The sequence below is a fragment of the Lathyrus oleraceus genome, chromosome 3 (assembly GCF_024323335.1).
Source record: "Lathyrus oleraceus cultivar Zhongwan6 chromosome 3, CAAS_Psat_ZW6_1.0, whole genome shotgun sequence".
NCBI classification, from domain to species: domain Eukaryota; kingdom Viridiplantae; phylum Streptophyta; class Magnoliopsida; order Fabales; family Fabaceae; genus Lathyrus; species Lathyrus oleraceus.
In genome coordinates this window covers 96830436-96842394 of record NC_066581.1, presented here as the reverse complement: position 1 = coordinate 96842394, position 11959 = coordinate 96830436, and the positions used below count along the sequence as shown (strand labels likewise).

The following is an 11959-nucleotide window of genomic DNA, read 5'->3' as shown; positions in this document are numbered from 1 at the left end:
CTCAGGCGCCACTCTTCTACTATAGTAAGGGATTTCAACTCGTTCGGGTAAATTGAAGCAAGGTTCAATTACCAACACATTCTCATTCTTTGTAACGCTAGAGATCTGAAGCACTCCTTTATTCATCAAGTCTTGAATATTATCTCGTACCACCTAACACCCCCTTGGGTATGTGGCACACTCTTCACAATTTTCATGACTAACATTAATCAGGACAACTTCCCCCAATCGGACGTGGAGCGCTGCCAAAGGAATCTTGACATCATCCACCTTCTCAACCATAACACCAACAAAGACATCTTTAATGGTGTTCACTGCAGGGTCTCCATGGGGAGGAAGAGGATTGTTCTTCACATTCGGTCCCATATCCTTAAAAGACAGGATCTTGCTGTCAATCAGCTCACGAACCCTATGCTTCAAAGCATAGCAACCCTCTAGGTCATGCCCGGGGGCACCTTCATGAAAAGGACAATGTGCATTAGGGTTGTACGATGGAGGTAGACGATTAGGTGGAGGTCCCATAGGTCTGGGAACCACCAAAACCTTTTGCAACAGGGAGGGATAAAGCTCAGTGTACGACATTGGAATTGGATTGAAGGTCGCCCTATCCCCTTGCCTCCTATTCTGGTTCTGAGCATTTTGCCTTTGAGCTTGAGCTCTTGGTTGTTGATAGACAGGAGCTGCTGGTGCTTGTTTTTAAACTGGAGGAACCGCAACACGTTGTTGCACTGGAGTTGGTTGATAAATTGGAGGCACTTGATGAGCCTGAGAAGGTTGTTGATTGAAGACGGGCGTTACAGCAGCTATGTACGGTTGCGGGGTGTACTGAATGGGATATGTGGGCTGCTGATAGGGAAAGGGTTGTTGAACATACTGTTGTGGTGAATATTGTTGTTGTCTCCTTCTTGGAGTGGCTCTTTCTTGGCCAATAGTCACAACATTTGTTTCACCTTCCTTCTTCCTGGGAAACCCTCTAGAGAACTTCTTTAGATTAGCATTTGAAGTTCTAGCTACAGCCGCAGGTTTGCCATTTCTTAAACCATATTCGACACGAGCCCCTATAGCAACAAGCTCGGAGAATCCCAAAGAAGCACTTCCAACTATCTTTTCATAAAATTGGGGTTGGACAGTGTCGATGAATAGTTTAGTCAACTCCTTCTCGGCTAGAGGTGGTTCAACTTGAGAAGCCAGCTCCCTCCATCTCTGAGCATATTCCTTAAAAGACTCTTTGTCATGCTAGAATATGCTTTGCAACTGTCTTCTGTCAAGCGCCATGTCCATGTTGTATTTGTAGTGTTTTATGAACACGTCTTACAGGTCTTGGAAACATCTGATCCTATTTTGATTCAGACTTAAATACCACTTGGAAGGAGCCCCACTCAAGCTATCTTGAAAACAATGGATCATCAACTTGTTGTCTTCCACGTGAGCAGCCATTTTACGGTAATACATGATGAGATGGCTCTTTGGGAAAGTATGCCCCTTGTATTTGTTGAAGTCTGGAGTTTTGAATTTGGTCGGAATCACCAACCCAGATACAAGGCACATTTCTTTGGCAGCAGATCCAAAGACGTGGTCTCTTTCTAGTGCTCGGAACTACTTCTCAAGGAGTTGCATGTTGTCCTTCACTTCTCTGAAATCTTCAAATCTTACTCCATCCCCAACAACGGTTGAGTCGACAGTCTGATACATGTGATGTTGATCTTCAAAGTGCGGAATGTGCCTAGCATAGGCAGCTGGTGGAGCAACGGTATGGACGACTGGGCATGCATCGGTGTAAACCGGTTATGGCAGAGCTTGTTGGACAGATTGCCCCATATCATGCACTACTTTCGCTCGAGGGATGAAGTCGTAAGGTAGCCCATATGGAGGAAGGGTTGAAGTTAACACCCTCTGAAGCTGGACTTCAACTGCTAGGCCCGTGGTCTTTGAAATCACGGTCGCTTGCGGAGCCTCAAATCTGAAGGTTAAATCTTGCAGCATCTCTCTCATCTGGGACATGCCCCCTTGATCTCGTCTAATTCAGCTCTAACTCGGGAGCTCTCTTGCTCTTGTTCAGCCATCCTTTGTCTTGCTCGGGCGCGAGTATTGTACGGGTGTTGAAGATTCAGTGTGAAACTGGTAGAAGAAAGGACAGAGTGAGACTCTATTTTGAAAATGTATGAATGCATGTATGGGTGCATCTTGTTTGCAAAACTCTTGGTTAGTTTCAATCATTCATTTCAGAAATGCCACAACATTTGTTCGCAAGTATTTAAAGCAATAACGCAATAAAACACAATAAAATGAATCCCAAAAGCGATTTTTTCATTAATTTAAAAACAGAGTTCAAATACAAACAAAGTGCTCATGGCTTATGGGCTTTCCGAACCGTAGCAAGGTCGGTAGTCAACCCTTCCAACATCACCTTACAAAATTTAATGAAATTAAAAACTTGATGTGGGGTGTTCTTTGGACACATGCACCAATTAGCTTCTTGCAATTTCTCAGGTAGCTCTTGCATGACGAAATTTGCAAATTTGGACAACCTCAGAAATTTTCCCTTCCACTCAGTGTAAAGTCCTTGGAGGTCTTGAATGATGCGCAAGTCTTCAGCCTTGGTCACCTCTATGTCCCTATAGAGGTTTCTCCAATATCTGCACTCACCCAATAACATCAGATAGGCAGCATCCTGATCCACACCTTCAAGTGCCTGGATTCTAGCATTGGCTTGTTCCAACTGATAGTTCAATCGTGTGCAAACTCTTTCCGACTCTTCTGTCCTCAGCTTCTCACGTTCCCAAGCATCCTAGTATTTCCGAATGGTATTCTCAAGTTCACGAGTACGAATCTCAGAAATCAATCGTGCTTCCCTTTTCATTTCAAGAGTCAACTCTAGAATTTTGTTGAGTTTTTGAATCTGGAGTAAAGCTTTATCCAACTCCTCCTCCTTCGTCTTGAACACGGATTTAGTACTATAGAGCGCTTGTCCGAACTTTTCTTTCCTTTCCTCAGACTCCCTATCCCTTTTTTTGGAAATTTCGAGTTCTTTGTCCTTCTTCTGTTGACCATCTTTCAAGTTCCCATTCTCTACCGAGACTCGACCGAGCTTAATCCTTAAGTCAGCATTCTCCAACTCCAGCTCCTTAATACGGGCATTAAGCTTTTCCACCTCTTCAGGTAATATGGGTTCTGGCTCAGGAACCAACGGATAGATAGAAGGATCAAATGGAAAAGGGAGTTTAACCATTTGAACCCTCTCTCTCACCCAACAAGTATAAGGCTCTCGAGCGATGACATTTCTCTTACCCAATTCCTTACCCTTTCTGATAACTGCTTTCCATGACCTCTTGATCTTCTTCACCATGGGGTGATCTGCTTCAGCACTGTGTACGATGAAAGGCTCTAAAGCTTCATCTTTTGGAGGGCCATTCATAGGGTAACCATGCTGCCTCAAAGTTAACATGGGGTTGTAATTGATGCAACCCTTGGTTGCTATCAAAAGTACATTGGGGAAGTCTCCAATGCTGAAAATAATATCCTCGGTTTCCTAATCCCTAATATACCACTTAACATGATTGGAGGTGAGAGAAGCTAACTTCTGAGAGGGCTTGAGTTCCTTGGAGACAAAAGGGCATTCTTCGGGCATATGAGATCTAAACCAGGCATGCAACAGCTGCGTATAACATAAAATGGTTCCTCCCTTCTTCTCATGACGTTCATGGAGAGCATAGTGGAGGTCTGCCAGGAGGAACGGTAAAGGGTTACCAGAGAGGAAGATTCTCACCGCCAGGTGGTCCACAAAATGGTCAATATTTGGGAAGAGAATTATTCCATATACCAACACAGCTAACACAGCATAGAAAGCTTTCCAATTTCCTTCTTTTTCCATCTTCTTAGCTTGATCTTCCAAGAACTTCCTAGAAAAACCATTGAAAGCTCCCTTCACATCCCAATTGTCCACGACTTCAGAAACTTTCAGACCCAAAGCTAATGTTATCCTCTTGGGAGGAATACCTTCATCAAACTTCGGAAATGGATTATGATCAAATTCCGGCCTACAATCCTCTCAAACTCTTCCAAGGTGGGAGCCAACTGGAAATCATAGAATGTGAAATAACGTAGGGGTGGATCATAGAACTAGGCAATAGTCACCGCAGTCATCATGTCCATCTTCTCATTTAAGATGTCCAGAATTCTCCCATAGTCTTGCACAAAGCTGTTGAGTTTGATTGGTGTTACTTTGGCACTCAACTTCTGCAGGCTGGCAAGGTCCACGTTCTTGTATTTGAACTAAAAAGTGCTTCTTCTCTCAGGATTCATTTTGCTAACAAGTCTTGGCTTCCTAAAATAATGCGAAATAAACTAAGAGTTTTGCTTTTTATGCATATGCAATGAATGGATGGATGCAATGTGTTTTTTTTTACAGGTTCAAAGGTCTGAGGTATGGATAAATCTGATTGCTTTCTAAAACGGGGTTCTCATCGGGTATGATCTAGGGTTTTGTTACAAAGGATCCCCAGAGTCATTGATTTGCAAGAATGTTTGACGCTTGCGGAAAATGCTTTCCGGTCATCAACTCCATCAAGGGAATCTATTCTGGGTGAGGTTCTCGTATCGACTCTTACGAAGTATTCACCTCGGGAGTCCATACTACGCAACCATCGACTTTGGTTCTAGACAGGGTACTTAGAGTCACAGATTCAAAAGAATGTTTGACGCTTACGAAAAATACTTTCCGATTGTCAACTCCATCTAGAGAATCTATTCTGAGCGAGGTTCTTGTACTAATTATTACGAAGTATTCACCTCGGGAATCCATACTACGCAACCATCATTCCTAGTTGGCCAAAGGTTCAATGTTCTAAAGGTCCTTAGAGTCATGGACCCCTTTGACATATTGAAGCTTACAAAGTATTCACCTAGAGCGACAATATTTACAAAAGGATCTACTTTAAGTGAGGTTCTCATACCGGCTCTTAAGAAGTATTCACCTCGGGGGTATGTACTACTCAACCATCATCCTATCTTATGTTTTTTTTCACTCTAGACTCAGGTGTAGAGTCTTTCCCTCATGATTTGCAATCAGGATACCGAAATACCAACAATCACAATGGAACCAATATACAACAGATATATCAATATAACAATAAAGATAATAAAAGCAATAAAGAAAAGCCACACAATTAAACAAACAAAGGCACACAAACGTCCTAACTAGGATTGACTCACTTAGGGAACGGCGTCCCCAGCAGAGTCTCCATCTGTCATACCTCGGAAAAGAAATGAGAGAACGACCTAGCGAAGCGCAATCGCACGCTCGCAATGATAGACTGAACAGAGTCGCCACCGAACTTTATTTATTCCTAAAAAGGAAAGGGGAAATATCAATAAAACCCAAGAAAGAAAGACAATGACTATGGTCGTCGCAACCAAATCAGGGTTTGGGAGTCGATTACGCAAGGGGAAGGTATTAGCACCCCTCACGTCCGTTGTACTCAACGAGAACCATTAGGTTAGTTGTGCGCGTTATTGTTAGTTTAAAATGTTAGGATTTTCAAGTTATTATGTGGGAAAGAGAGAGTAGAAGAGAGAAGAAAGGTTTTTTTTGGATTTTCAACGAAGGGGACTAAACCTAAGTTTTTTTATTAGTGGGCTTGACAAGATTTATAAATCCCGCTTCTACGTATCTCAATAGAGAACTCAAGGCTTACATAGTTCTCGGTAGAAAAATGTTTGTTTATTGGTCGATTTTAGCGAAAGCTACTTTGTGTCAATCGATGAAAACATTGTTGGACTACCCAAAACAAGTGGAGAAGGGGACGTTTGCATCATGTCCGAATGAATTTACAAATCATCATTCGCGGGCAACGTCGCAAGCTTGCTCACACGTTCAAGTGGACGAAAAATTGCTTTGCATTGTCTTGAAACAAAATACCTTTCGTTTGAGAAAGGGTTTAAGGGTCAATCGCACGGCGGCGAGAAAAGAATTTGATTGGTTTGATGTGTTTTGAGTAATGGCGAGAACTTGGATGAGCGAGATATCCATCTCGAATCCTAGTCTCAAGAGTGCATGGTATCCACCACGTTCCATTTCCATCTTATTTGCAAAAAGGTTTGATATATTTATGTGTTTTTTAGATTTGATTGAGAAAAGGGTTTGAAAAAACTGTGTTGACAAGGTTGAATGATGGCGAGAGCTAAGATAGGTGAGATATCCATCTCGAATCCTAGTCTCAGGAGTGCGTGGTATCCACCACATTCCATTTCCATTTTTATTGAAAAGTATTTGATAAGCATTAAGTATCTTTGAGTTTTATTAGGAAAATGACTTGACGTTGGATCAAGTATTTGATGGACGTTTAAGAAAAATTTGAATGAAGGCTTGAGAGAAATGGAGTAGATAGGTTGGGATGATGGTGAGAGCTAAGATAGGCGAGACATTCATCTCGAACCCTAGTCTCAGGAGTGCGTGGTATCCACCACGTTCCATTTCCATTTTTTTTATTAAAATGTCTTAAATATGAATTAAGTTTTTTTGAGTTTTTATTGTGAAAATGACTTGACGTTGGATCAGGCAATTGATGGGAAGATTGAGGAAGATTTGAATGACATGGTTTGAAAGAAATGGAATAGATAGAACTGGATGGATTTGTTTATTGAGAAAATACTCGACGTTGGATCGAGTTTTTATTTTTTTGATCTTTTTCTGAAATGAAATTGATTTTATTCTCGTGTTAGTAACTAACTAAACAATCAAGAAAATAAAGAAATAAAACGGCAAAATTATTACACATCATGGGAGAGGGGGTACATTTTTGTCGAATGGGGATTCAAAGTAATGACATAATTAAATCGGGCCTAACCAACAAGCAATGAAATGTACGAGTGTAGGTGCAAAGGAATCGTCTCATTGTAAGAAAGCCCAAGAGTAAGCTATGTGAGGTTGATGGTGACGCTTAAAAGCAATCGACTTACAAGGGTGTGGAGATGGGGGAGTTACAACTAAGTCATGTGCTCAAAAACCGGTTTATGCATCATGACAATCATCGAATGATCATGTGCAACAAATCGAAACGCGGTGAAATTCTATTGCTATATCGATAAAATAATCATGGATAAACAACATAAGGATGAATGAATCCATAAATTAAAATCGATACTTTATTAAAAAAAAAGGGTAAACATTAAAAATAATGAGTATCGGAGAAATTATAATAAAACATAAACATGAGAGGATTAAAAAGAATAACATAAAAAGAAATTAAAATGCTACAAAACCAAATATGCCAAACACAGGTATCGAACCCAGGACTAAGAGGGAGATAAACTATCTTCATCTCCACCCAGCCATGAGTTACCTGCTGCTAGACTAAGACCAACAAAAACCTAAGTGCTAACCGGAACCTTCCAAAGAAAAAAAAAATAAACAAAAAGGCCAAACATGGGCCGCTGGATTAGGTTTGTCTAAGGCCCATGAACCTAAGTCCCAGACTCAGGTCAGTGGAGGCCCACTTCAGCAGTGTTCAAATACGAAAAGGGCCAGGAGAGAAGCTCAACGGTCACCCTAGCCGCCTGGTTGTTGGGTGACCGAAATGAAAAGTCTGCCAACAATAATGGTTGGTCTGCGGGCTTTAATGAAAAAAAGCAGATGAAAGTGAGAAGCCAGCCTTGGGTACTGCGAAACATGGCATTCATTATTTTAAAACAAAAAAAGCTGGTAGTACCGATGAACACAACATAAGGGAAAAAAATCTGAAAAACAGAAAAAAAAGGTAACGTAACCAGATAACCCTCTCCCTCTCGAGAAAAATAACTTGCTCTCCACCCCAAGGAACTTCTCTCCTTCTCTCTACAGTTGCGAGCGGGAGGAGAGCGACCACCATCAAAAACAAAAAGCATGGATCGCGCATCAACAATATTTAGAACGAATAAACAGCAAAGCAAAACTAGAAGCTAAACATAAATAGCTCTCTCTCTCTATTTCCGATCAAGCAGGAATCATCATCGGTCGGGAGCAAAACAGGAACCAATCATGTGTGGTCAGAGAAGAAAGAAACTCACCAGTGGCGACAAAGACGGTCCACGAAACGGACAGGTAATCCTGACCAATCCTTCCTCCAAACGCCTCTTTAATGGCTTATTTTTCCTCCCTGTGAACCTAACGCGCGTGATGTTTTGCAGAGGTCTAGTCCGACGAGAACGAGGATTTTGTGTGAAGTTTCGTTACTAACTCTCAAAGAAATTTTGGACTATAGGGTTTTGTTCCCCAAACAATTCTGCAGAACTCTCCTCTTTTCATGAACAATAGCGACTCCCTCCTCTCAAAATTATGGTTTGTGTCTTCTTATACGCATGAACAATAGGGACCACGGGAGTGGATTGGAATTTTTCAGTAGTACATAGTTGCTTTCTCAACCTTGTGTGGTCCCTCTTCTCAAGTCCTCCACTTACTCTTTTACCGTCGGTAATAAGCAATTTACCTCTATAAACTCACTTAGACGAAATAGGATATGCGTTTTTGGCATTATATTGATTTTGTGCATTATGTTGTAGCAGGTTCTCTTTTATTGTGGCTAGTAGACCATCACTCTACTGCTACAGGTTAGCCTAATCGACATTGCGGAGAAGTTGACATTCAGTGTAGCAATCCTTGAGTAAAAAGGAAGTCCTCCCAAACTTGATGAGGCCTTGTTTTGATGTGTTTGTATGCGGCTATTACTCTCAGGCGAGGACGAGCAGGTGAAGAATTATTATGTATTTTTCAGTGTTGTTGATGCACAAGATTGTTGGTTCACAGAATTTAACCATGGTTGATTCAGGTTCTGTTGCGCCGTCGACATGCTTGGCAACTGTGTTTTATGCTGCTGATTTGAGTTGATCTCGCTCATGGAAGATTGCAATTGCTGCAATTGATGATGGTGTTGCTGCAGGTTTGGGTTCCGCGGCCGGTGTTACGGCTTTGCTTGCGTTTAGCCGCTGGGGGTGTTAACGTTAGCAACTTTGTTTCATTTTACTGTTACAAGCTTCTGTTGCAACGTTGTTTCGGGAACGGTTAGGGATGATTAGAGAATCCGCGGGTGTTACGGTTTATTACACAGCTCTTTTGTATTGAATTGTTTTGGCTATGTTGCATGTTTCAGGACTGTAAGCGTACATTTGCACAACTATTTATTGGTTGCAAATTAAACACCTCAAAAATTTTAAGAAACCAATTGCTCTACAATCTTAATATATCAGTAGAATTGAAGTTAGTCCTAACCAGCACTTCACTTTTTTAAAAGAGTTCAATTGTCAAAATGGTAGAAGATGATCCATTAATAAGAAGGCGTGAACTTTTTCCATTTTGTAAGTATGACACTTACATTCTGAATCAAGCTATCAGCTGAACTATGGGGCATGTCTGCTGCATACTTCATCATTGCACAATCAGCAGTTATTTTATTGTACAACAACTTCAAAGAGTTGATTTCTAAAGTCAAATGGACGTCTTGTATGTTTTCATGCACAACCCTGAAAAAAGTTGCTTCAAACTCCTTATCAAAGTCATCTCTTGAATCGTCATTATCATCACCATCTGAGTCATTGGCATTAGGTATCATCTCCCTAGAAGGTGGAAGAGTATTGCCATCGTGAATTAACTCCAGTTCATCTTCCATAGCTTTCACTGCCTCCACAATTTTATCTTCAGTAACAGGTGCCACTGAATGCCTCCACTCTTACTCACATTCACATTTTGGCCAAACATAACCAACCCCTACCCAAAACCTAGCTCTAAAGCAGGGTTAAAATGCATCCAATAATTCAGAAGCAAATTCTCCATCTAGCTTATCCAGTGTGCTTGTGATGACACTAGTACTATCAATATATTCGAGCTCTTCATCGATATATTCCTTAATTAGCTGATGTAGTAGCGATACTTATGAATAAGGAGGAACAACAAATTCCTGCCCAACTATAACCTTTAAAAACAATATTGCACCCGATTCCAGAATAGATCCTGATTTCGTAATCACCCCATCACATACAATGGAATGCCTAAGTTCACAGCCATCTTCTATGGTGACACTATCCCATATATATCACTCCTCTATGTGTACATTTGACCCGATTTTACAATCTCCTCCAACAACAAAATTTAAAATATTAGTGTTCTGGCCAATTTTGGTGTCGGGTCCTGTAGCAAAGAACGGGCCGACAACTGCTGATTATGATTGGGAAACTTCTGAGCCACAATATATTCCCTGTCTTTCAAGCTTAGTAGCTTTGTTGCCAAAATTCATAATATCAGGAACCAGTGGATATGTCCATCTATGAATTATATCTTTGCTGATAGTGGCATAGCTCCAGAAATTATCGACCCTTGCAGCATAGTCTTGAGCGGATTTCATGCACAAATATTGTATATCCCATTATATCACCAACGAGCAGTCCCTTGAGAAAATGACGGCGAAGATGTTGGTAGTCAAAATTGTCTATAAATAGGGTAGGGACTTCTGATTTTATCAAATGATAATGGGTTCCATGTCCTGCTTGACCAATGGGAAATAATCACCCCATACCAAGACGAATGGCAAGGCCCAAAGGTTTATGGAATAGTAGGCGGTAGTAGGTCAAAACAACAATGGATAGCTTTGTGACCAGATGAAATGGTCATGAGGAGAAATGTAAATGAATGATTGATGGGAAAAAATTTTAGGACCAAAATCATGGTATGACAATTAGGGATAACGGTTGATAGAAAATGAGAGGGGTCTCATATTTAGGGGGACTCCTAAATAGAAATTTAAGGGTAGTATTAAAAAAAGGCATTGAACAAGAAAAGACCATCTAAGACTAATTTGTACTCTTACTATTAAGAGTGTATTTCCTTTATTGGATTAACGCCCTCCAGATGTAGGTGACATTGCACCGAAATAGGTTATCATCTCTGTGTGTTTATTTTACTTTAATTTCCTTTTAAGTGTTACTATTTTAATCTTGTCACACGCATTGTCTGGCACAGTGTGTCTAACATCTTTCTAGAAGGAGAACAAAATTTCAATTGGCATTAAAGCAGGCGCCCTGTTCTGGTAGGGTGAGCTCCAAGAAATCTATCAATTTTATTCAAATGGATAAGACTAAAGAACGAGCATCTATTAACTGGCCACCTATTCTAGATTACACAGACTATGACTATTGGAAAGCTCACATGGTTTCCTTGATCAAATCCATGGACGCCAAAACCTAGAAGGTAGTCATTAAAGGATAGGTACCCGTAATGGTTACTGCTCAAGATTCCTATGAGTCCTTGAAGCGAAAAACATATTGGTCCAAAGAAGAAGATGAAGAATCTCATGGAAATTATCATCCTCTAAACACCATATTCAAAGGAGTTTACAAAAATGTTTTTCGTTTGATAAACACATGTATAAAAGAAAAAGAAGCACGTGAGATTCTCAAAACTGCACATGAGGGGACCTCAAAACTTAGTATGTCAAGACTTCAACTTTTCACCAAAAAAGTTTGAGAACCTAAGAATGAAAAAAGAAGAAACCATTATTGAATTCTATGTGTGTGTTCGTGGCACAACTACTCTTTTGCCCTTGGTGAAAAAATGTCTAGAAAAAAAGCTAGAAAGATTCTCAAAACTCTTCCAAAAAGATTTGACATGAAAGTTACTACTATAGAAGAAGCTCAAGACATCAGTTCTATCAAAGTGGAGGAACTTATTGGCTCATTGCTAACATTCGAAATGACGATCAATGAGAGAACTAAAAAGAAAAACACGGGTGTTCCTTTCAAAGTTGATGTGGAAGATGACAAGGAGCAAGAAGAAGATGATATTGATGATAACTTGTCCAACTCTATTGTATTACTTGCAAAAAAAATTGGGAAGATTATGAGAAGACTTGACAAGCGATCTAGGAACAATGTTATGATGAACGTCAAAGACAAAATGCTGACAACATAAAAGGCTTCAACTCCCAACATAGAAACA

The 11959-nt window shown here is 40.5% G+C and overlaps 1 pseudogene; it reads right to left on the bottom strand.

Annotated features, from left to right (window-relative positions):
- Window positions 1–9296: 9296 nt before the first annotated feature.
- Window positions 9297–10907, bottom strand: LOC127129874 (uncharacterized; annotated as a pseudogene).
- Between the last annotated feature and the right edge of the window lie 1052 nt (window positions 10908–11959).